This window comes from Heptranchias perlo, chromosome 6, assembly GCF_035084215.1.
Source record: "Heptranchias perlo isolate sHepPer1 chromosome 6, sHepPer1.hap1, whole genome shotgun sequence".
NCBI lineage: Eukaryota > Metazoa > Chordata > Chondrichthyes > Hexanchiformes > Hexanchidae > Heptranchias > Heptranchias perlo.
This window is the reverse complement of record NC_090330.1, coordinates 89,438,269-89,465,488: the sequence shown is the minus strand read 5'-3', so window position 1 is coordinate 89,465,488 and position 27,220 is coordinate 89,438,269.

Here is a 27,220-nt window from a genome sequence, read left to right as displayed (position 1 = left end):
ATAGACAATTCCAAGATATGAAAAAATTCAGAAGAGGTTGATTGCATAAACAATAAAGACAAGTTATCTAGTCAGTTTCACTTCTCTTATGCCTACTTTATAAGACTTGTGGGAAATAAATTCTTAATTACTTTTAATTTTAAATTCAGAAAGATATATGACCCAAAGTTAATATGTCGCATTATAGAGTTAGTATAAAATTACAAATTGCGTATAAAAGTAAATATAGATAGATTTGTAATACTAGGAAGCTTTTAAAAAGTTATAAACAACAGCAACTTGCATTTATATAGTGCCTTTAATGGGGTAAAATGTCCCAAGTTGCTTCGCAGGAATGTAATCAGACAAAATTGACACCGAGCCAAAGAGGAGATATTAGGACAGGTGACTAATAGCTTGGTCAAAGAGGTAGGCTTTAAGCAGCATCTTAAAGGAGAAGAGAGAGTTGGAGAGGTTTAGGGAGGGAATTCCTGAGCTCAGGGCCTAGAGGGCTGAAGGCATGGCTGGTCAATGGTATATGAAGGGAGTGGGGATGCTCAAGAGGCCAAAATTAGAGGAAAGCAGAGTTCTTGGAGGGCTGTAGGACTGGAGAAGGTTATAGAGATAGGGAAGGGCGAGGCCATGGAGGGATTCGAACACGAGGATGAGAATTTTAAAATCAAGGCGTTACCAGACCAGGAGTCATTGTAGGTCAGCAAGTACAAGGATGCTGCGTGAACAGGACTTGGTGCAAGTTAGGATACGGGCAGCAAAGTTTTGAATAAGCTCCAAGTTTATGGAGGGTGGAAGGTGGGAGGCTGGCCTGGAGAGCATTGCAATTTTTAAAAATTTGTTCATTAGATGTGGGCGTCGCTGGCAAGGCCAGCATTTGTTGCCCATCCTTAATTGCCCTTGAGAAGGTGGTGTGCTTGCTAGGCCATTAAGATTCAACCACATTGCTGTGGGTCTGGAGTCACATATAGGCCAGACTGGGAAAAGATGGCAGGTTTCCTTCCCTAAAGGGCATTAGTGAACCAGATGGGTTTTTACAACAATCTGGTAGCTTCATGAACACCATTACTGAAACTAGTTTTTTTTTAATTCCAGGTTTTATTTAATTAGTTGAATTTAAATTCCCCAGCTGCCATGCTCATAACTCCGGATTATTAGTCCAGGTCTCTGGCTTACTAGTCCAGTAACATAACCACTATGCTACCGTACCCTTAACAGTCCAGTCTAGAGGTAACAGATAAGTTGAGGCAGGGGTGGAGATGGGCAACATTACGGAGGTGGAAATGGACAGTCTTGGTGATGGAGGGGATATGGGGTCGGAAGCTCAGCTCAAGGTCAAATCAGATAAGTGCCAGGCAATGACCATCTCCAACAAGAGAGAGTCTAACCACCTCCCCTTGACATTCAACGGCATTACCATCGCCGAATCCCCCACCATCAACATCCTGGGGGTCACCATTGACCAGAAACTTAACTGGACCAGCCATATAAATACTGTGGCTACGAGAGCAGGTCAGAGGCTGGGTATTCTGCGGCGAGTGACTCACCTCCTGACTCCCCAAAGCCTTTCCACCATCTACAAGGCACAAGTCAGGAGTGTGATGGAATACTCTCCACTTGCCTGGATGAGTGCAGCTCCAACAACACTCAAGAAGCTCGACACCATCCAAGATAAAGCAGCCCGCTTGATTGGCACCCCATCCACCACCCTAAACATTCACTCCCTTCACCACCGGCGCACTGTGGCTGCAGTGTGCACCATCCACAGGATGCACTGCAGCAACTCGCCAAGGCTTCTTCGACAGCACCTCCCAAACCCGCGACCTCTACCACCTAGAAGGACAAGAGCATCAGGCGCATGGGAACAACACCACCTGCACGTTCCCCTCCAAGTCACACACCATCCCGACTTGGAAATATATCGCCTTTCCTTCATTGTCGCTGGGTCAAAATCCTGGAACTCCCTTCCTAACAGCACTGTGGGAGAACCGTCACCACACGGACTGCAGCGGTTCAAGAAGGCGGCTCACCACCACCTTCTCGAGGGCAATTAGGGATGGGCAATAAATGCCGGCCTTGCCAGCGACGCCCACATCCCGTGAACGAATTTTAAAAAAAAGGTCACAGAGGTTGCAAACAATCTGGTTCAGCCTGAGACAGTGTCCAGGGATGGGGATGGAATCAATGGCGATGGAACGGAGTTTGTGGCAGGGGCTGAAGACAATGGCTTTGGTCTCCCCAGTCTTTAATTGGAGAAAATTGCAGCTCATCCAGGACAAGATGTCGAACAGTCTGACAACACAGAGGCAGTGGGGAGGTCGAGATAAGTGTTGGTGAGGTAGAGCTGAGTGTCGTCAGCATATATGTGGCACCTGACGTTGTGTCTGCAAATGATGTCGCCAAGGGGCAGCAAGTAGGTGAGAAATAGGAAGCCCCAATTTTGTTCCTGGAAAAAGAAATGGGCCTGCACATGCCCATAGCGTGTGCATACTTGTGCCCACAGTGCAGAGGGGACGATGCATTGAATTTTGTAAGCTGTACCCTGCTCCACATTTGCCTTGCTTTCCTGCAAGTGTATAATGTGTGCAGGGAGTCAGGCCTGAAAGCTGACTGGCTGCCAGCTGCAAAATGTAAATAGGGCCCGACAAAAAATATCTATTTTTATCTAACTTTTAATTTAGCAGCTGCCTCTTTAAAACTCAGTCATTTTTTAACAGCTAGCTGAAGACAAAAGGCCCTGATTTTAACGGCGGGTCCTTTTTCCATGGGTGAGTTTTGAACTCAGTTCAGGGAGGGGAGAGAAGTAAGGAGGGAAGGGAGTGATGGGAAAGGGAGAGAGGAGTGCGGAGAGGTAGGAGGATAAAAACTTGCATTTATAGAGAGCCTTTAACATAGTAAAACATCCCAAGGCACCTCACAGGAGTGTTATCAGACAAAATTTGACTCCAAGCCACATTAGAGGATATTAGGACAGTGGACCAAAAGCTTGGTCAAAGAGGTAGATTTTAAGGAGCATCTTAAAGGAGGAGGGAAAGGTAGAGAGGCGGAGAGGTTTAAGGAGGGAATTCCAATGGTTGGGATTTAGGCAGCTGAAGGCACGGCTGCCAGTGGTGAGGCGAAGGAAATCGGGGATGCACAAGAGGTTAGAATTGAAGGAAGGCAAAGTTGTCAGAGGGTTGTAGGGCTGGAGGAGGTTATAGAGATAGGGAGGGGGTGTCGCCATGGAAGGATTTAAACGCAAGGATGAGAACTTTAAATTTGAGGTGTTGCTGGACCGGGAGCCAATGTAGGTCAGCGAGCACAGGGGTGATGGGAGAAGGAGACTATCTGCGAGTTAGGAAATGGGCAGCAGAGTTTTGAATGAGCTCAAATTTTTGGAGGGCGAAAGATGGGAGGCCAATCAGGAGAGCATTGGAATAGTTAAGTCTGGAGGTAACAAAGACATGGACGTAGCTGATGGGATGAGACAGGGGCAGAGACGGGCGCTATTACAGAGGTGGAAGTAGGCAGTCTTGGTGATGGAGGGGATATGTGGTCGGAAGCTCATCTCAGGGTCAAATAGGATGCCGAGGTTGTGAACATTCTGGTTCAGCCTCAGACAAGAGGGGAATGGTATTGGTGGATAGGGAACTGAGTTTGTGGCAAGGGCCAAAGTCAAAGGCTTCGGTCTTCCCAATATTTAATTGGAGGAAATTTCTGCCCATTGTCGGACAAGCAGTGTGACAAATCAGAGGTAATGGAGGGGTCAAGAAAGGTGGTAGTGAGATAGAGCTGTTTTTTGTCAGCGTACATGTGGAATCTGACGTAGTGTTTTCGGATGATGTCGCTGAGGGGCAGCGTGTAGGTGAGAAATAGGAGGAGACCAAGGATATATCCTTGGAAGACTCCAGAGGTAATGGTGTGGGAGCTGGAAGACAAGCCATGGCAGGAGATTCTCTGGCTACAACTGAATAGATAGGAATGGAACCAGGCAAGGGCAGTTGCACTCAGCTGGACAACGGAGGAGAGGCGTAGGAGGAGGATGGTGTGGTCAACCGTGTCAAAGGTTGCAGACAGGCCAAGAAGGAAGAGGATAAAGCCTAGGCTATGGTTTCTTCAACAGTTGAATAGCCTGTTGACACACTATCTAGACTTACATGTTGGGTAAGCTACCAAAGGACTAATGGTAACATCTGCAAGATGCATAGCTCAACAAGGTTCAGTGCCTTCAACAGAGGAGGGGAGAAAATTGGCCCCAAAAAGTCATTGGGTTTAGAATAATGGTTTTCTTTAGAACATGGAACTCCAATCCCACTTGGGGTCAGAGGAATCATCTTGTCAAATTGAGTTTGAATTATTGCAATCTTTTCCCTTTAATAATTATCCTGCAAAGTCTTCTTGGTGCATAGTGATAATAATAGCCTCAACTGAGTCTTCCACAAAGTTTAGAATGGCTGTTCTGCATTTCCCATGAGAGTTTGAATTGTCTAAAGAAGTGAAATAGAAAGATTTAAAATTGAAATGTATATTTAAAATTGCTTGTTAAATAGCATTTAAACCTGACAAGAACCAGATTTTTTTTAAGTTGACTTAAAAAGATTAAAACAGTTTGGACAGTCTCAACACAGTTCCCAGTAGCCTAAAACTGCCCATAGTTCAGCACAAATAGGCCTAAAATGGCAATCTCAGTTAGAGAATCCATTAAGGTGGCTTAGGCTGGGAATGGAAAGTTTCATACTGATGCACCAGGAGTCTATATGAGGTTGGGGATTAAGGTACATTATTGGGCCAGGTAGAGGAGATCTACTCTGAAACTGACCATGCAATGCCTCACTTTGGAGAGGTTGACATTGACATTTGCACTGGGAATTTCCTTGCGGGTTCTTCCAATTGGCCACGGTAACTTTGGTGGAAGATCAGCAGAAACCCCAGATAAACTGAATACATGGGATTTCGATCTTCCGCCGAAGTTACAGCGGCCGATCAGGTGAACCCCAGAGCAAATTCCTGGTGTTGATCTCCAAAGTAGAAAAATATTTCATTCTATAACATCGATATCCTACCTCAATAAGCAGGTAAAAAGTACGCCAAAAAATATAAATGACAAAAAAAAATTCAAGATCTATTTTTACTACTCCGCACAACTCAATTAAATTTTTAAGAACGTATTTTCGCTTCATTCATTTCTATGAAAACTTAAGCAATTAAATATAAAATGGGTAATTTTCCTTCAATTCTACAGTGCAGTTCACACATAAGTAAATCTGTAACGTTAACTGCCCCATTTTCGCACCTTGACAAATACTAATACTGTTCAACTTTCAGTTAACTTTACTAGTTTAGCACCTTATTGTCAGTAACTACTAGTATCTAACTAATATAAACACGTATGATTCCTAAACATATGCAAGGTTCTTTGTTTAACAAAAACACAACATAGGAATTTATTGTGTACTGTAACTACTACTGTTAACAAATCATAACGGTATCCCTTACTGTAACTAATGAAAAGTAATGTCAACTCCAGAAGTTATGTTTTCAATCAAGCAAAAAGCGCAGAAGAAACATGAACTGAAGTTCAGTGCAGCATTCCTTCTGTTCACCATCATGAACAGAAAAGGCACAGTATTACAACTGAAACAGTCTAATTTACCCCCAATGTTGTTCTAATTGTTTATTCAGCAGCTATAGGGAAGGAGCTCAGGGTAGGCAGTACCTGCAAAGGCAAACAATACTTGGTGGTAGGTAGAACATTCTTTTATATCCCTTCTCAATTCCCCTCTCTCTGATGAAAATAAGTCCATTTCTGTGCTCATAAGTTAGAGCCTCAAGTTCCCGAATCAGCCGTGTAATTTTTCTCTGAACCTTATTTAATGCATCAATGTTTTTTTAAAATGGAATGTCCAAAACTGCACAGAATATTCCAAATGTGTCCTCATCACTGATAAAATTAGAATAACATTTGACTGACTGACTGTGGCTGCAATATTTATGCAGTGAAGGAGGGAAACAAAATCACATAGGTCTCACAAGACTGCCATTAGTAGAGTTCTCAAAGAGACACAGTCTATTATTTTCCTTGTATTTGAAAATAGTACCATATTATGCTATTTAGAGGATAAATGAATGAGAATAAATAATAGTTATCTTTGATAACCCTCTTGCCAAGCTTAATAATTAAACAAGAACTTGCCTGCAACATTCCAGTTAAAACAGCAGAATTAGGGCTGGACTTTCTCAAATCGGGTGGTGTAGTGGCAGAACACCGATTTGACAGGGCTCCAAGTCCAGATAATATCCATCCAAGGGCGATTAAAGAGATGAGATGGTGCTCTATGAGGAGGGGTGTGATGATGGTATGGGAAGGTGAGAGGAGGATGACAGGCAAGGATCGGGATACGAAGGAGGCAGTGAGAGAGATGGGAGACAGGAGAAGCGGAATTGGGGAGGTGGTGGATGTAAAGGGGAGGGAGAGTGGGGGAGTGGTACAGAGCAAATAACTTTGTTAAAAGCAGAGTTTTTGAGGGGATAGAGAGCAGCTTGATAATGTGCTCAGAGTTAAAAAAAAATACAAATAGGGCAGAGAGGGACCTGAGAACAGGCCCAGGAGAACAACGTTGAAAATAAGGGAGAAAGGGACTTGAGAACAAGCCCAGGAGGACAACATTAAAAATAGGGGCGAGAGGGATCTGAGAACGGGCCCAGGAGGATAAAATTAAAAATAGGGGAAAAGAAAACCAAGAACTGCCCCAAGAGTATAAAAAAAATAAAAGAGAGAGGGGATGGCAGCAGCAGAGATACTGCCCAGAGCTGTCTGCTGAAGGGGCAATTAGCAGGAAGAAGGGTAGGGTGGCATCTAAGATACAGATCGGGACCGCCAGCTGGAGAGGCTCTCACTTTGCCTCACCAGTGGTGGCTGTGAAAACAGCCATCTATGTCCTAGGCCTCAACTTCTCTACCTGTCCTCCTTTAAGACTCTCTTTAAAACCTATCTCTTTGACCATGCTTTCAGTCACCACTCCTAATATCTCCATCTTTGTCTCTGCATACATTTTTGTCTGATTACGCCCATGTGAAACGCCTTGGGGCATTTTTCTACCTTAACGGCGCTATCAAAATGCAAGTTGTTGTTGTTGATAATGATCAATTGGGTGGATGGGAGATCAGGAGAGTGGGTTGAAGCTACTGGAACCCTTGAGTGGTCAAAAAAAGTTACAGTTCCGCATGAAGGCCCAGGCTCCTAGGATGAGGCAGAAATGAGGGAAGCAGGACGGGTTAACTCTAGGCTAGGTGGGAGACAGAGAAATAACTGAAATTAATTTAGGGAGCAATGTGACCTGTTGGTGGGAAAATAACAAAAGTTAAGTAAATTAATAAAGTTAAATGTAAACTTAAAACTTAAAAGCTAAAGAACTTATCTGCAATTGTTGCAATCCATCATGGAGTCAATTCAGATCTGAAAAGAAGACTCTACTTCTCCACAGTATCACTAAGGCCAGATCATGGAACTGCAGCCAGAATTAAACTAAGATTTTTAATATGGAATAAGCATCTATGGTGTGTGACATACACTGGGAATTCCCATGGGGATTCTCCGAATCGGCTGCCGTAACTTCAGCAGAAACCCCCTTTACGCGTAGTTACAGTAGCCAATCAGGTGAACCCATGAGGAGATTCCCAGAGGTAGTTAGCTAACCCTTACAGCACCACCTACAGGTGCAACAAATATTGCATTTAATGTGATGATCCATGTGATGATTTTAATTTTTTTTTAGATATGAAAAATAATTGCAAGCCAAATTCAGAAATGAAAATGACCCAAATTAGATCATTCAGGTTACTTTACAAACTGTACCTACCCAACAACAGTGGCTGCATTTCAAAATAATTACTTGGTTGTGAAGCAATTTGCGACATCTTGAGAACGTGATAAGATGTTAAATAAATGGAAGCTTTTTTCTTACTGAATTTTTTTAGCATTTAATTTTTTGATAACAAAATACAGCATAGGAATTACTTTCACCAATAGTAGCTGATGAACACTTAACACTTTCTGGTGTTTAACACAGGTCCTAACCCAATTAAATTAAATGAGTTAATGTCTCAGTTAAAACAGCAACAGTGAAATGTCATACGAACATGTTAAATGTTAGTCTGGTATCACCAACAGTGGGATATCATATGAACAGCAATTACCAGGCTTTTTTTTATTATTACAGGTTTAAAAAATGGAGTAGTTTGTTCAATCCTTATTGAATTCTAAACTGTTTAAAATTAAACTGAATTAGTCATGTAAATAAGCAAGGTGGAGCTTTATTGGACTATCCCAGAGTTTCAGGGAGAGATTTTGTGGTACGTTTGCAGATTACACAGTATTACATAGTATTATATAGTATTTAGAGCTTAGAAATAGGCCATTCAGCCCAATAGGTCTATGCCAGTGTTTATGCTCCACATGAGCCTCCTCACATCTTACTTCATCTCACCCTATCAGCATATCCTTCTATTCCTTTCTCCCTCATGTACTTATCTAATTTCTCCTTAAATGCATCCATGCTATTCACCTCAACTATTGCATGTGGTAGCAACTTACACATTCTAACCACTCTCATGGACTCTACTCTATCCTACTTAGATTAACTAGATTAACTAAGTAGGATAGATTCCAAGATGGGGCAATTTGTATATGGTCTGTGGAAGAATTAGTCTTGATGGACTCAATGGCCTTTGATCATTCCATAGTTCCATATCTTGTGTTACTAATGGAACAGTTACATTGCAAGGTCATATCTTCTCTGAGTTTTCTGACTTTGCACTCACTTAAAATATGCTGAATGGTTTCCAGATGGTGAAGCAAAATCTAGGCCTGTCACATACTTAATCTATTAATTTTCCAAAAATCTGTTGTTTGTTGATGTTATTTGGTGTATAAATTTAAATCTAAATGGGTTATTAATTGAGAAAATATTTATTTTTCCGATAAGTGACCAGTTAAGATGCACAATAAAAATATTTCTATCACACATCCTTTATTCTGTGTGGACCACAGTGATAAAACTAATTTATATCTAAATATGAATTATGTCAATATTTTGTTGCTTTATTACATATTATAGATGCAAACTGACTATAAAGGTGGTTTTCCACATGTGAATATTAGTAAGAGATCGGGACTGTATATATGGGATGTTAAGATTAATATCTAATAGACTTTAGGTAAACCATTTAATTTGTGATTATGGATATATATTTATTTAAAAACAATAGATATTTGATATATGAAACAGGAATTCTAGCCTCTCTTGTCTGATACTTCGTAATACTCAGAAGTAATCCTAATGTGAGACTGAGAACAGCTCCAAAAATGACCTTTAGTAAACCATCATATTGATATCAATTTTGAACCTACTATCAATATTGGAATTACAAGAAGTTTCCTGACTGTTCATTCTGACTGTAAACTGTTTTCATGATTGACATCTGCAGTGCAGAATCAAAGGGGTAGATCTTAAATTCAAAGGAAATAAAAATTGGGAGAGATGTAAAAGAGCCTGCCGACTATCACTCGTTTTGAACTATCGCACAAAATCAAAATCTACCCCAAGATGGTTGCAGAGTAAACAGCACACTTAATTACTTTTAAAGTCTTTGTCCTTTATTACAGATCGGGCATGCAATAAAATTATAGCTATAGTCAAACCAGTCAGATATAGTTAATAAAGACTTATGTGTTGCGTGTGTGGTACAGCGGTTTGAATAAAATTAAAGAAAAACTATCGGGTAGGCTTTAACTTCCACCACTGGGCAGTAATCTCGTCATTGCAGATTGGCTGATCATTATAAAACCCCCCTGCAGTATTTTTTTCTGTTGATTTCAATGGAATGGAAAATCAGGCGGGGTGTTTAATGGGCAGCCAATCCACTACTGCCAGTTTTCTACCTGGCGGTGAACATTAAAATCCGCCCCGTACACCTCTTTTACCAAATTTCTGTGTCTGCATTTTTTCCTACTCAGTTTACCATTTCAGTAGCAGCACAGTTCTAATTCAAGGCTATTCAACCTTTGGAGCAATGTGCTGGATTGCTACGTCACAACTTGTGAATGGACCACATCTGATTAAATCACTTTTGAGTCAGGCAGAATCATGATTAAATATTACACTCACTTTTCAAAAACCCATTGGGAGGGATTTAAATAAAATCACAGGTAGCACTAATGATTTTCTCAGATAAGGACACTGGATTGACATGCGGATGAGTCGTTAAACCGAGGCCCCGTCTGCCCTCTCAGGTGGATGTAAAAGATCCCATGGTAGTATTTCGGCAAAGAGCAGTGGAATTCTCCCCGGTGTCCTGGCCAAAAATTATCCCTCAACCAACATCACAAAATACAGATTATCTGGTCATTATCACATTGTATGTGGGGCCTTGCTGTGCGCAAATTGGCTGCCACATTTCGTACATTACAACAGTGACTACACTTCAAAAGTTCTTCTTTGGCTGTAAAGTGGTTTGGGACGTCCTCAGATTATGAAACGCGCTATGTGAATACAAGACTTCCTTTCTTTCTTTTGTCTTCCATTTCCAACAGCGCTGCTCTGCTCCTTCAGTCAGGACTTGAAGCAGATGCAGAATGGAAAGGGAAATAAAGCAGTGCTGTTGGAATGGGAAATATGTGTCAGTTCTGAACTGCTACCTACCTAACAGCAATGACTGGCAGTATTGCTTCCATAACTAGAGTGAGATATATATATATATGTAGTTACATGATATAGTTTTAAAGACTACACTGTAAATCAGAAATATGGGCCCCGATATTTACGGGGAAGCAGGAAGGGAGCGTGGCGACTCACAGCGGTCAGGAAACCCGGAAATACAAGAAACGTCGAGGTCCTGCTGAATTTAATGGAAGGATATCATTAGAATTTTTATACTCAGTTTCCTGTCCGGCAGCCAGTGAGATTGAGAGGCTGGCTGCTGCCAGGCAAGAAAGCCTGCGGTACAAGACCGCAGCCGTGGAACGGAGACAAGAGAGGGAGAGGTCACAGTGGGGGGGGGGGGGGGGGGATGAGGTTGCAGGGGTGAAGAGATTGCAGGGGGCCTAGAGAGCGCAAGGGGGGTCTGGAGATCACGGGGAGGCAGTCGGCCGATGGGGAGGGGGTCTGGAGATGATGGGGAGGTGGTCTGAAGATGACGGAGAGGGGGTCTGGAGGTGGTGGGGAGGGAGTCTGGAGATGTTGGGGAGGTGGTCTGGAAATGGAGGAGAGGGGTCTGGAGATGGTGGGGAGGTGATCTGCTGATGGCGGGGAGGTGGTCTGGAGCTGTTGGGGAGGTGATCTGGAAATAGCGGGGAGGGGTCTGGGGATGGCAGGGAGGTGGTCTGGAGATGGGGGGGTGGTGGTCTGCTGATGGCGGGGAGGTGGTCTGGAAATGGAGGAGAGGGGTCTGGAGATGGTGGGGAGGTGGTCTGGAGATGGCATGGAGGTGGTCTGGAGATCGCGGGGAAGGGTTCTGGAGATGGTGGGGAGGGGTCTGGAGATCACAGGGAGGGGGTCAGCCGATCACAGGGAGGAAGGCAGATCGCGGCAGGTTAGCTTGGGGGGCCGGGGTTGGGGGGGGGGGGAAGCACTCCTGCTCCTCCTAGCACACAAGCAGTGCTGTATAAATACTTACCTGCTGGATCCGACAGTTCTCGCCTCCCTTTAGCTGCTGGGTTTCTCAAGCCCTGGGAAACCCGGCTCGCAGATGTTGAATCCAAATGGCTGCCAAAATCTGAGGCACAGATCCTCATTAACATATTATAATTACCGATTCAATGGGTTAACCAGAGTGGATAGACGAATGCCATACAAATGCATTAAACTAACAGTAACTTCTAAACTAAAATTGATGAAAATAAGAGTGACTAAAAGACAAATAAACAAGCAAACAGATAGGAATCACAAAAATAAGTAGATTTATAAAGCTTATACCACTAAACAGTAGCTTTACTTGCTGACAAAGGCACAGATTGCTATTTCAGTTGAATTTATAATACAATAATGTGTTTGTTTACACCATTGGTGGATTGGTTTGAAATGTGAACTAATAAGCGGTACCACTGCTAGAAAGTAAATGTAAAGTGTTGCTGTGCAAAGTTATTCAGCATCGCACCCAGGAGACACTGCACAGACGACACCACACATTTTATAACATTTTTAACAACTATACAATCCCACAAATTTTGATTAAAATTATTCAAAAATATGCACCTCAGCTAAATGCACTGATAATGCTCATCAGCTCAGCTGCTGACAGGTAACTGATTAATTGAAAGTTCTGAAGTAAATTGGATTAAAACTATTTTTATGCCCGCAACTGTTTATGTCTTTTGCAATGAGTTATTCTGTCTTGTTCATGATGTGCCTTGTAAATGAGACTAAAAGAGTTACTTTACGAGTGTCAGGAATTTTTATGCTAATTTTGCATCAGTTGTAAAATAAAAAAATTGGCTTAAAAATGCACCTGTATGTTCTTAGTCATATTTTTATTAAATGTTTAACTCAGCATGAAACATTTTCTGCCAATGAATTAAATATACTACTTAAGATAATCATCAATGGGATTAGGTGGATCTAATCAATTTAAGTAACATGCTATCTTTAGCTGTAATAAAAGGATTTTAATGACACTAACATTTACTTCCAACAGCCGGAGAAACTCTTGACAGAATGGGGAACCTGAAACCATTCACATCAGTAATGTGTTGCGACGTGTCTAAATCTGCTACGATAGTAGAACATTACTTAACTAATATTATCCCAGTATACACCAGCTATCTGTAAAGTTTTAGAAAAAGGGATCCCGAGAACAGAGGAGGCAGAAACTTAGAGGAATTTTCCTATTACTTTTTCTTTATCTACGTAATGCTCATTCAATTACAAACTATTTGATAGTTTATTTGTTTCACTCGTTAATAAACAGAGAATCTCATGATAATGCTGGTTTAGTCTGACAAGAAGTCTTCTTTCTTTGTTTGGTGGTATCTCCCCTCAGTTTAGGACATGATATTTGGATGTTTCTTCTTTCAGAAGGTCTGGAGCTTGGTTGCTCTTCAGTTGGATGGTTACCTCTATTTATGTCTCTTTTGTTTATTACAAAGTTCTGCCAACCTAGATAGTCTTATCTGATTTTGCTTAGAGCAGATGCATAGAGGGAGAAATTGGCCCTCATTGCAGCCGTTTTCCAGGCCGAAAACATGGGAAAAATGGATCAATTTTGGGATGAAACAACCCCAAGGCCATTTGAAAAACATCCAATCCCATAAGGTCAGATGATAGTCAGGTATGCCTGGTGGTCACCTAACACAGGCATTATTCCCCTTCAATATGTTAACGAGGGGCCTAATGCCTGTTTAAGGACCTTGCCATACAATTCGTTGGCGCTGAGTAGAGCTAATGCCAGGCCTGCTTCGTTAAGTTTTTCGGATCATAATGCAAACTAACCAGTAGTCCTTAAAGGAACCGCTGGAGGCCGCCACCAAAAAGGTAAGTAATATTTTTTAAACTTACCTTTATTTGGAGCCGAAGTAGCAGGAGTGTGAGTGATTGAAACACTCATTATTTGCTGTTGAGTGAAATATTTTGGAAGTTGTGTAAGGTAATTGTTGTTTTTGTATATTAATGTGATAATAACGTAAACAATTTTGTTCTCAAGTTCTTCTCTTCCATACCCTCCCACCAACCCCCCAACTAAAAGCAACTTTGGGTCTCTTATCTCAGGTAAATAATGTTTTCTGAGGTAATTTCTGAAAGTGTTAAGATTGACAGGAAGACTGGCTACTTGCAAAGGATGTTTGTTGCAAGCCCCACCCCCTCCTTTCTACTTTCCAAGAAATACAAAAAGCGCTGAATGAAAATAAAAATTGAATTTTATTAAAGCAGCCATGGCCTTAAATTTTCGTGCCATGAATTGCACTCCTCTCACAACAATGAAAAAAGATTTGCACCTGCTGGAGGTCTGGAGAGGAAGTTATATGAGAGTTTCCTGTGTCAACTGATTTGCATAACTATTAGAATAATCCTCAGCATAAAACTGGTGTAAAGCCTGAATGCATTGAAACTGAAGTGCAGCCTTTAAAATGACAGTTCTGCCTGCACACTTCAACAGAAGGCTGGAGGACCACCGGGTAAGGAAGGAATAGTGCTTGGCTCAGTTACTTTTTACATGTTTTCAGTGAATGTACTTATTTCACTGAGATAAAGCTTTTTTCTTCAATGGCTTAACATTTTTTCTTCAAATCCAGTAATTTTTGTATTTCTTGTCACTTTTTGATTGTTTGCATCAAATGTACTTAGTTTACTGAGATAAAGCTTTTTTCTTCAATGGTTTAACTCTTATAGGCAGCTTCACTGCATGTCTCATCAATCTTTTCAAGAATTATGTCCACTGCAGGAACATCTGCACCAAACAGCCAGACAAGACAACAGGGCGTGGCAACTTTACCAACTTAGACCTCCAAGCCCCCCGAGAGAATATTGAAGTCAGGAAGCACTGATTCCTGGGTATGCGTACCAGTAAGTCAGCCAGAAATATCACTCATAACATCTGGAGGGAGCTGACAATCGATACCGAGTGCCAAATCTCTCAGCCCCAGGAATGTAGACAAGTGACAATAGAAATTTAATGATCTCACAGCGCAGGTAAGGTAACACACTGGCCACTCTTCCTTTTCTTCCTTGCCCACCCTGGGCACAAGCATACTCATCACCCTCTTAAAGCAACACTTGTAAAGCTAACGCTTCACAAGTTACTGTGGTTAAAGGGGTCTCTAACTCAGGATGTTGTATTGAAGCTAGCCTGCTCCCCTAACAGCAATTACTTACATGTACAACTCTAATACCTTCTCCTCCACTTATTTCAGCTCTCCTGTGCCACATGGCACAATGCCTCAACTCCTAGCTTTCCCCTCATTAATTTTATCTTCTTGCAGGAGAAGTTGATGCAGATTGCCCATCAGAGGCAGCCCATTGGAGGGGGGCATTGTCAACTTTAAACTCCTCTGGCCCTATTAGGAGAAAGCTCGTGGTGAGGCACTCAACCGTTGCTGTGGGAAATGGTGACGTCAGCAACATATTACGAGCTGCAGGTTAGTAACTGAACTTTGTCACCTTAGCATCCCTGTGAAGCTCCATGCTTCCACCCCCATTTCTATGTCCTTAATCCCATATGGGTTATGCTCATCCATTCTTAGCTTCAGCCCCCTTCTCCTGCTGATCCACCATAGCAATGGAGGGCACAGGAGGAGGGAGATGAAGAGGAGGAGAACAAACAGAGACACAACTAGCTCCTTGTGAAATATGACGGTGAGGAGAAAGACAATGAAGATGATTATGAAGAGGGAGATGAACGGGATGAAGTCAGACTTAAGCCCGCCCATAATTTCCTGCAGAGACCTCCTTCCTCATGTTCATCTACCTGAACCCCCTTCAAACTCAACCCTGTGTCACTTGATTCTTCACTCCCACACACCAGCTCAGATACTTTCACCTTGGGAAGGAATTATATTATGCTAGTGAGGATGTGATATTGGGTGATTCACAGAGCTTGAGGGAGTGATGGAGTGGGATGTCAGTGAGGATGTCCTCCCTTTCCAGTGGAAGATGAGGACAAGGCTGCTGATTATTTTGAAGTTGTGGGACCAAGAATTCATGGGTACTTGCCTGAAAAGACAGATGTTCGAGCAACATCACAACTATGTGCTGTCTGAGATAAATCTATAAGGATGTGTGGCAGCTGCCAGGGGTGTCTCTTTAGTCTAAAGCTCTCATTTTTGGCAATATCAGGGAACCTTTTTCTTCATTGCAGGCACCAATGGAGCCTGTGGTAGCTTTATTGGAATTCACAGTAGACTCCCACCTAAGAATCAGTCAGAAACCAATCAGTGCCTCCACTTCCGCAGAAGCACAGCCTGCAGCTCTAGTGGCAACTGGGAGCCGCAGCACCACTGGACTTCACTTTGAGGTATGCAAATGAGATCAATCAGAACTTGATGGGCAGATCTCAGGAAGGCTGAAACTCAGGCCAAGCATTTTAATGATGGAAATCGAACTGAAACGGCTACCACACGATTTCCTTAAACAAATTTCATGCTTCATTTATACACTGCTGAATGCGCTGAAAACGGTGAGGAAAATCATTTCCTATTTGTTTATTTACATTTCCAGGGAAGTAGGGATACAGATAGCAGAATCTGTACATATATTTATGCAGTGGTAATATTTATTTACCTGAGGAAAATTGCATTTTCCCACGAAATAATCACAAAGGAATTAATTCAATGTTTGAAGAGATCTATTACAAACCAATCATCCGATAAAACCAGGTAACCTTTGTTCCCACTTTCCTCTCCCCATGAATTTTCCACTATCCACTTTTCAAAGTCACCTTCAATTTTAGAGAAGCCAGTCAGAACCATAGCATGCGTCATCAGTGCTCTCAGACCTGAGGTTCTCCCTCCAACCCCACCCAAATCAGACCATTGCTCTTTCCTCCATCTAACTGCTGGAATCCACCAGTGAGACAAACCCCATATTCCTTCCCTTCAATTCTTTAATCTCCAGTTTCCTCCTCCTCAGTACTGCCAAACCACAGGACTACCTCCCATGCAACCAAACCCCAGCATCGACACCAGAAAACTCTAAGACACGCACCTTGGTGCTGCCAAAACCCAGACCATCACCTTAGTGCTATCAAATGGCAGGACTGCTCCCTAACTGCTGCTAAACCTTATGCTGCCCCTCCTGTAAATTGGGTACCAACCTGAAACTCTGTTGGATCCTATGTCGTGCTGTGTATCATCAGCTTTAAAAAAGGTGAAGGATAATATTCAAATATACAGATAAAGGAATAAATATAAACTAAAGGCCATTCATTTATGAATACCGAATAATCAAAGCCACTGATTTACAGCTTTCGCAGAAGAAAATGAACAGCTGTGGAATTTAATCACCAAAACATCAACAAAAGTGCTGTACAATAAAAGTAGAATTTGGCTTATTCGTTCAGCATGCATCAACAGGCCTAATAAGACACGGCATGTTATATGGTAAAACACACCTATTGTTATAAAATAGTGTTTTGTCCAACTCACTGTGAGCAACGAAGCAGGAGATCTGTTAGAAACATATTATTGCCTGTAACACTTTCTTTCATGCTTTTTCCATCACACTGGCTTCGATATTAACCCCCCAAGATGGGCGGGAATGTATCAGGGTGGGTATCAAATCATCAAATGTGTGAGTCGCGACCCAAACCCACCGCCCGTTTCTGTTTTTACGGCAGCAGATTTCGGGGCGTCTGAGTGTCCCCCCATGAAGAGGTGGGACCATCATTAACATACATAAATTAGGCTCCTAAATGTGATTTTGAGCCTGATTTGGAATTAACGGCTGCGGCACGGGTTTCCCGGGGGTCGGGCAACTTGGCAGTGTAACTGAGGCGAGATTGAGTGGCGCTTTATCGGGGTGGTTAAAGGTCAGGAGTCCTGTTGTCAATAAAGGTTCAATGCTCAAAGCTGCTTTCTCAGATCCCTCTGGTGAGAGTTCTTGTTGTGAGAGACTGATTTGTACAGTTTGGAGGTGTTTACACAGAGAGAACATCACCATGGGTGGTGACATGGCTGCTTTTGATGGGGCGATGAAGAGAATGAGCATTATCAGTAGCAAGGGTGTGCTGTGGAGGGAGCTGCAGTTGGCCAGCAGAGAAGGGAGCATTGCAGGGGTCAAGGTCACAAGAGGCACTACCCACCTACAGACAAAGGCTCAGCTTCCTTGACCTCTTGAAGGAGCAGTGCTTCCAAAGGTTGAGATCATTACGTCAGGTGGTCGCAGACATCTGCAGCCACCCAGAAGAAGACCTGCTCCTGCTGGACCTGATGGCCACACATTACCAGTGGCTCTGAAAGTCCCCAATTTCTTTGCCTCTGGAGACATAGCAAGGGCCTCACAGTCAGTTGCACATAAATGCATAATGGATGGGTTGTTTGCCAGGGCTGGGAGGTATGTAAACTTCCCGTGAGGACAAAGTCCAGAATGAGTAAGCACTCGGATTTGTGTTGCTAGCTGGCTTTGCACAGGTGCAGGGTGCCATCGACTGCACACACGTGGCAATCCGAGCACCACCAGATCAACCAGGAGTATTCATCAATCACAAGGGATTTCATTCCATCAATGTTCAGCTGGTGTGCAACCACAAGATAAGGTTCATGAAATTCTGCACCAGATTCCTTGGAAGGTGCTCTGATGCTTTCATACTGCAGCAGTCTAACATCCCCGATATGTTCAGACCTGGAACCAGCCTTAAAGGGTGGCTACTAGGTGACAAAGCTGCCTGATGACACCTCTGAGGAAGCCCACCGATGAACCCAGGAGCACTACGACGCGAGCCATATGATAACGAGATGTGTCATGAAGCAAGCCATCAGCATGCTCAAGTTGTGCTTCAGGTGCCTGCAAGATCTGGAGGTGCCTTTCAGTTCTCACCAGCGAGGGTCTCCAGGATAATCTTTGTGTGCTGCGTTCTGCACAACATAGCGCAGCAGTGAGGACTAGAGGTGCAGAAGGAACAAACCCCTCAGCACTCCTCATCTGATGAGGATTCCATTGGCGAGAAGAAGGAGGAAGAGGAAGTCCAATGTCAGAGCAGCCGATCACATTGCTGCTCGGGATACCTGGGTGACCTAATAGCGCAAAGGGTCACATAGTCACTCACACTCAACCCCTCCCCCCTACCTACACAAGTAACCATCCATCCACTCATTGCACATGCACCAATTGGTCTCAGTCAATTCCATGTCTTCAGATTCAGCACCAAACAAATGAAAAGCACAGTTGGCACTCACTATTTAAGAATGGGGAACACGGGAAAGTGGTGCAAGGTAATAAATTTAACGTGACTTAAGAAATTAAAAATATTAACAAATTTTCAAAAGCACCCGTATGCATGCTGTCGGTAAACTACAAACCTTTTCTCTTTCTCTCTCTAGCACTTCTACGTGACTTCAGCAGAGGTAGTGACAGGCTGCTCTGATCCCTGCTCTGATTTTTGAGGAGCTCGTGGCCGACGAACTCTGGGTGTTGGAGCACGTGAGGGCCCAGCCAAAGACTGCTCCACCTGCATCTGTGCAGGGGCAGACTGGGACAGTGGGGGAGGAGGCAACATGTCGGGTACTGGTTGAGGTTGGGGGGGGGGGGGGGCGGCGGTGGACGCAGGCAACAAATGAGAAGTGCAAACGCTTTGAGAGGAGTTTGCACTTTCATCTCCCCTATCCCAATTGTCCCTCTCCTGATCCAGCGGTATATTGCTCCTGCCTCTCTGTAGCAGAGCAGCTTGGAGGAGATCAGTGACACCTTGGAATCCCACATCTAATCTGTCTGTCAGCCTGTGTAAAGCGGTAGACATATTGGCGTTCATAATTTTCAGGGCCGCCATCAGAGATTCAAGTTCCACAGAGCATCCATCTGATGGACGCTGTGCATTCGGTGAGGGTGACAATCAGGCAGATGCATCATGAGAGGAATGTGTTGTCAGTGCCATTTGAGGATATGTGCTGAGAATCGGGTGAGCTGCCTGAAGTGGTATCACATTAAATAAGGATTGGGGTGAGTGGCAGTGGTGGATGGAGGAAGGGGGAGGTGAGGAAGTGCATTGAAATGGCACAATGGGTGCTGCTGGAACTTAAGTGGGCGTGAGGAGTGATGTGAATGGAGTTCGCTTGACAAGACAGAGTGAGGGGGGGTGCACTACAGGATGTAGATGAATCTGCACCTTTGATCACCTTTCCTAACCTGGTTAGGTCATTAAAACGCTCCCTGCACTGGATCCAAGTCCTCGTAATAATGCTCCTGATGCTCACCTCTTGGGCCACCTTCAGCCACACCTTCGTTGTTGTGGCTGTAGGTTTCTTTTTCCCATTGCTAGGAAATGGGACCTCTTCCCTCACTCTTACTGCACCCAACAGTACATCCAGGGAGGCCTCATTGAATCTGGGCACAGCCTCTGCCTTCCTTGCTTCCATTTTGTACTTAATTGAACACCAACACAATCCACAAAAGTTCCAAACTTCCTCAACCATTGCATCTGTGAACTAGGCCTTTAAATAGATGAAGTGAAATCTCCCGATGCAGGTTTGGAAATAAAACGATAATGAGGCATCCCTGGTCAAATTGAACATTCCCATGCGTCCCACAATCCTGTGTGTTAATCGCCCGCTATTGGCCCAAGCCCCCTCCATTGCTCCGATCCCATTTCTGTGTTATTATTGGAGCCACTGTTTCTGTCATGCATGTCTGTTTATTTTCACTGCTGCATAAGGGTACGGTAGCGTAGTGGTTATTTTACCAGAATAGTAATCCAGAAAACGTGAGTTCACAATCCCACCATGGTAGTTTGTGAATTTGACTTCAGTTTTTAAAAATCTAGACATAAAAAGATGGCGTCAGTAAAAGTGACCATGAAGCTGTTGGATTGTCATAAAAACAAAACCGGTTCACTAATAATCTTTAGGGAAGGAAACCTGCCATCTGTACCCAGCCTGGCCTATATGTGACTCCAGTCCCACATCAACGTGATTGACTTTTAACTGCCCTCTGAAGTGGTCTAGCAAGTCACTCAGTTGTATCAAATCGCTACAAAGAAAAGCAGACCACTCAGCTGCAACACGACAAAGGCAAACCCAGCCCAGCCGACCGTACAAAGTCCTTACCGAATGCACTGCATCCATCGTATGCACACGTGCCTTACAGCCATTCATAGATCTGTCGAGCCACTCTTGCAGGAGAAGAGAGCACAGAATACAAGGGAGAGGGTGAGGATTGGAAGCAGACCCCCACAGATTGTGGAGCTCACCAGTGCGAAACAGGAGGCTTTGGGGATTAGCAGCATATCAGTCTCCCTAACGAAGTTGGGAGAGCTGTCCCACAGACTAGTCCAGCAACAGTCTGATATAGTCATGCTCACAGAATTATACCTATCAACCAACATTCCAGACTCCTCCATCACCATCACCGAAGGTGGTGGCACAGTGTTATACAGTCAGGGGGGACTCATCCTCGGAATCCTCAACATTGACTCCGGACCCTATGAAGACTCTTGGCTTTAGGTCAAACATGAGCAAGAAAACCTGCTGATCACCACTTACTGTCTCATCCACGTTGAATACCACTTGAAGGAAACACTGAGGGTAGCAAAGGCACAAAGGTAGTCTGGGTGGGGGACTTCAATGTTCATCACTAAGAGTGTGTTAGTAGTATCACCAGTGACCAAGCAGACCGAGTCCTGAAGGACAAAGCTACCAGATAAGAACATAAGAACAAAAGAAATAGGAGCAGGAGTAGGCCAATCGGCCCCTCGAGCCTGCTCCGCCATTCAATAAGATCATGGCTGATCTGATCCTAACCTCAAATTTAAATTCATGTCCAATTTCCTGCCCGCTCCCCGTAACCCCTAATTCCCTTTACTTCTAGGAAACTGTCTATTTCTGTTTTTAATTTATTTAATGATTTAACATTCCGTTGGCCTTCTTGATCACCTGCTGCACCTGCATACTAACCTTTTGATTTTCTTGCATCAGGACCCCCAGATCCCTTTGTACTGCAGTACTTTCCAGTTTCTCGCCATTAAGATAATAACTTGCTCTCTGATTTTTCCTACCAAAGTGCATAACCTCACATTTTCCAATATTGTATTGCATCTGCCAAATCTCAGCCCCCTCACCCAGCCTATCTATAAGTTTTTTATGTCCTCCTCACTCTCTACTTTCCCTCCCATCTTTGTATCATCCGCAAACTTTGATATGTTACACTCGGTCCCCTCCTCCAAATCGTTAATACAGATTGTAAAGAGTTGGGGACCCAGCACCGAACCCTGCGGAACACCACTGGCTACTGGTTGCCAGTCCGAGAATGAACCATTTATCCCAACTCTTTGCTTTCTGTTAGATAACCAATCCTCCACCCATGCCAGAATATTACCCCCAATCCAGTGATTCTTTATCTTGAGCAATAATCTTTTATGTGGCACCTTGTCGAATGCCATCTGGAAGTCTAAATACACTATGTCCACTGGTTTCCCTTTCTCCACCCTGTACGTTATGTCCCACCAATCTACCTGTTACAGATGCATCTGTCTATGACAGTATTGGTAGAGATAACCACCTCATAGTCCTCTTGGAGACCTAGCCACATCTTGACACCGAGGATACCCTCCATCGTGTCATGTGGCATTACCACCCTGCTAAGTGGGATATATTAAGAAGAGATCTAGCAGCTCAAAAGTGGGCATCCATGGGGTGCTGTGGGTCATCAGCAGAATCGTATACCACCACAATCTGTAACCTTATAGCTTGGCATATCCCTCACTTCTCCTTCACCATCAAACTAGATGACCAACCCTAACTTAATGAAAAGTGCAGAAGTGCATGACGGGAACAGCACCAGGCATACCTGAACATGAGGTACCAACTTGGAGTAGTTACAACACAGGACTACATGCATTCTAAACAGTGAAGTCAGCTGCTATAGACAAAGCTAAACGATCCCACAATCAACAGATCAGGTCAAACCTCTGCAACCCTGCCACATCCAGTCATGAATGGTGGTGGGTAATTAAGCAAGAGAGGATGAGATTCCATAAACATCTCTATCCTGAATGATGACTGAGCCCAGCATGCGAGTGCAAAAGGCTGAAGCATTTGATAGCTTCTTCAGTCAGAAGTACCGAGTGAATGATTCTTCTTGGCCTCCTCCTGAGATCCCCACCATCAGTCAATTTGACGTTCAGTCAATTTGATTCACTCCATTTGATATCAAGAAACATCTGAGTGCACTGGACACAGCGAAGACTTCCAGTTATGACATAAGGTCATTAACCTATATAGAATCATAGAATCATAGAAGTTTACAACATGGAAACAGGCCCTTCGGCCCAACATGTCCATGTCGCCCAGTTTATACCACTAAGCTAGTCCCAATTGCCTGCACTTGGCCCATATCGCTCTATACCCATCTTACCCATGTAACTGTCCAAATGCTTTTTAAAAGACAAAATTGTACCCGCCTCTACTACTGCCTCTGGCAGCTCGTTCCAGACACTCACCACCCTTTGAGTGAAAAAATTGCCCCTCTGGACCCTTTTGTATCTCTCCCCTCTCACCTTAAATCTATGCCCCCTCGTTATAGACTCCCCTACCTTTGGGAAAAGATTTTGACTATCTACCTTATCCATGCCCCTCATTATTTTATAGACTTCTATAAGATCACCCCTTAACCTCCTACTCTCCAGGGAAATAAGTCTCAGTGTATCCAACCTCTCCCTATAAGTCAAACCATCAAGTCCCGGTAGCATCCTAGTAAATCTTTTCTGCACTCTTTCTAGTTTAATAATATCCTTTCTATAATAGGGTGACCAGAACTGTATACAGTATTCCAAGTGTGGCCTTACTAATATCTTGTACAACTTCAACAAGACATCCCAACTCCTGTATTCAATGTTCTGACCAATGAAACCAAGCATGCTGAATGCCTTCTTCACCACCCTATCCACCTGTGACTCCATTTTCAAGGAGCTATGAACCTGTACTCCTAGATCTCTTTGTTCTATAACTCTCCCCAACGCCCTACCATTAACGGAGTAGGTCATGGCCCGATTCGATCTACCAAAATGCATCACCTCACATTTATCTAAATTAAACTCCATCTGCCATTCATCGGCCCACTGGCCCAATTTATCAAGATCTCGTTGCAATCCTAGATAACCTTCTTCACTGTCCACAATGCCACCAATCTTGGTGTCATCTGCATACTTACTAACCATGCCTCCTAAATTCTCATCCAAATCATGAATATAAATAACAAATAACAGTGGACCCAGCACCGATCCCTGAGGCACACCGCTGGTCACAGGCCTCCAGTTTGAAAAGCAACCTTCTACTACCACCCTCTGTCTTCTGTCGTCAATCCAATTTTGTATCCAATTGGCTACCTCACCTTGGATCCCGTATATGGTTAACTCTGTTTCTCTCTCCACAGATGCTGCCTGACTTGCTGAGTATTTCCAGCATTTTCTGTTTTTATTGCAACATCTGGCTAAAGTAGTGAGACATGGGTTGCAGAACTATCTGCATCTCTAGCTAAGCTAGCTGACCCAGTACAGCTGCAATACTGGCATCTCCCCAACAATGTGGAAAATTGCCCAGGTATGTCCTGCTCACAAAAAGCAGGACAAATTCAACCGGTCAATTACTGCCCTATTAGCCTATTCCCAATTATCAATAAAGTGATGGAACGAGTCATCAACAATGCTATCAAGCAACACTTACTCACTAATAAGCTGCTCACCAATGCTCAATTTGGATTTCTTTTTTTTATTCATTCATGAGATGTGGGCGTCGCTGGCAAGGCCAGCATTTATTGCCCATCCCCAATTGCCTTTGAGAAGGTGGTGGTGAGCCACCTTCTTGAACAGACCTCATTACAGCCTTGATGCAAACATGGACACAAGAGCTGAATTCCAGAGATGCGGTGAGAGTGACTGCCCTTGACATCAAGGCAGCTTTGGACCGAGTGTGGCATCAAGGAGACCTGATAAAACTGAAGTCAATTGGGATCAGGGGGCATACTCCCCTGTGGTTGGAATCAAACCTCGCACAAAGAAAGATAACTGTGGCTGTTGCAAGCTAATCATCTCAGCTTCAGGACATCGCTGCAGGAATTCCTCAGGGCAGCATCCCAGGGCCAACTATTTGCAGCTGCTTCATTAATGACCCACCCTCTATCATAAGGTCGGATGTCGGGCTGTTCGTTGAGGAATGCACAGTGTTCACCTCTATGCACAATTCCCCAGATAATGAAGCAATCCTTGCCCATATGCAGCAAGACCTGGACAAAATGCAGGCTTGGACTGATAAGTGGCAAATAATAATTGCGCTGCATAAATGCCAGGCAATGACCACCTCCAACAAGAGAGAGTCTAACCACCACCCCATGACATTCAAGAGCATTACCATTGCCGAGTCCCCAACCATCAACATCCTGGGGGTCACCATTGACTGGAAACTCAATTGGAGCATCAAGTGAACTCAGAGCACCACGGGAGTGGCCACAAGTACTTAAACCAGGGCAGTAGCAGAGCATCGGATGAGCGCGGAAAATAAACTTGCAAAAGTGACGTCATAGCCAATGTAGCGGAGGAGCCCATGCAAGCTCAGGTAAGTCAATTTAGTATAAATTCCATTATATTAATTGTAGTTGGTTATCATTGATTAAGAAATAACTATCTTAAAAAGGGTAAATAAATAAAGAAATAATTAAGTAATAAGTATCTAAGGGATAAAATAAACTAAGTAAGGGGATATTAACACTAAAGGGCTCCGAAATTGTATTAAATAAGAATCTGGTATACACAAATATTAAATAAAGAAATAATAAATAGGAGTTAAAGGGGTACTAAGATAAAACATAACAGGCCTATATATATAATATAAGTAGACTCTGAATAGAAGGGAGGGACAGCTGAAACCTGTTGCCTTCAATTCCTGTGCAATGTGGGAGCTTCAGGACACTTTAGGTGTCCTGGGTGACCGTGTGTGCAGAAAGTGCCTCCTGTTGCTTGAGATCAGAGTTTCTGAGCTTGAGGGGCAGTTGGAGTCACTGCAGGGCATACGGGAAGCTGAGAATTTCCTGGATTGTACGTTCCAGGAGATGGTCACCCCACCACCACAGAGAGCTCAGGACAGTAAGTAGGTGGCTATCTGACAGGGTAGGAAGAGGCAGGCAGTGCAGGAATCCTCTGGGACTGCGTCACTCACTAACCGGTTTTCAGTATTGAATAGCGGTGAGGGTGACAACACCTCGAAGGAGTGCAGTCCGGAGCATGGCACTGTGGGACAAAGGACTGCGCAGAGGGAAATAGAAAAGTGTAGGAATGCCGTGGTTATATGGGATTCAATAGTCAGTGAGAGACAGGCATTCCTCCCACCTCCAGCATTGTGTTACCTCCCTAGTGCCAGGGTAAAAGACATCACTGAGAGGGTGCAGAACATTTTGAGGGGGGAAGGGGAACAGCCAGAAGTCATGGTCCATGTGGGAACCAATAACATAGGAAGAATAAGGGTTGAGGTCCTGCAGTCAGAGTTTCAGGAAGAAGTTAAAAAGCATGACCTCAAAGGTAATAATCTCTGGATTACTCCCAGTGCCACATGCTATTGAATATAGGAATAGTAGGATAAGACAGGTTACTGCATGGCTGGAGAAATGGTGCAGGAGGGAGGACTTCAGATTCCTGTAGCATTGGGACCAGTTCTGGACGGGTTGCACCTCAACAGAGTTGGGACCAATGTCCTCACGGGGAGGTTAACAAGTACTGTGGGGGAGGATTTAAAATAATTTGGCAGGAGGGTGGGCACCAGCATGAAACATTAGAAAGGAGAAACAAGATGCACAGAGAACTGGGAGCGACAAATAGCACTAGAGTAAAGACACTTTCAGAAATAGGAGGGATCAGACAGGGGGCAAATGCGAGGCAGTCTAAGATAAGTTTGGAGTCCATGTGCATAAATGCACGTAGTGTGGTAAATAAGGTTGGTGAGCTAGAGGCACAAGTCACATGGGTCTCTGATATAGTGATAATGACAGAGACCTGGCTCAAAGATGGGGAGGAATGAGTACTTAATATTCCTGGCTACAAGGTATTCAGGAAAGATAGGAAAGGAAAGAATGGAGGAGTGTGGCAGTATTGATCAAATAAACTATTATCGCACTGGAAAGGGATGATATAGTTGAAGGGTCAAAGACAGAATCTATTTGGTTAGAATTAAGGAACAATGGAGAAGCTATGGACCACCAAATAGTGGGAAAGAGATAGAGGAGCAAATTTTCAGGCAAATTACAGAAAGGTGCAAGAACTACGGAGTAGTGATAATCAGGGACTTCAATTATCCCAATTATTATAGACAGGGATAGTAACAGTTGAAGCGCAAAGAGGGGGAGGAATTCCTGAAATGTGTACATGAGGACTTTCTTGATCAGTATGTTTCCAACGATGAAGGAAGCAATGCTGGATCTAGTTCTGGGGAATGAAATGGGGCAAGTGGAGCATGGTTCAGTTGTTGAACATTTGGGGAATAGTGATCATAACATGATTAGGCTTGGAATAGTTATGGTAAAGGACAAGGAACAGTCAAGTGTAAAATTACTTAACTGGTGGAGGACTAATT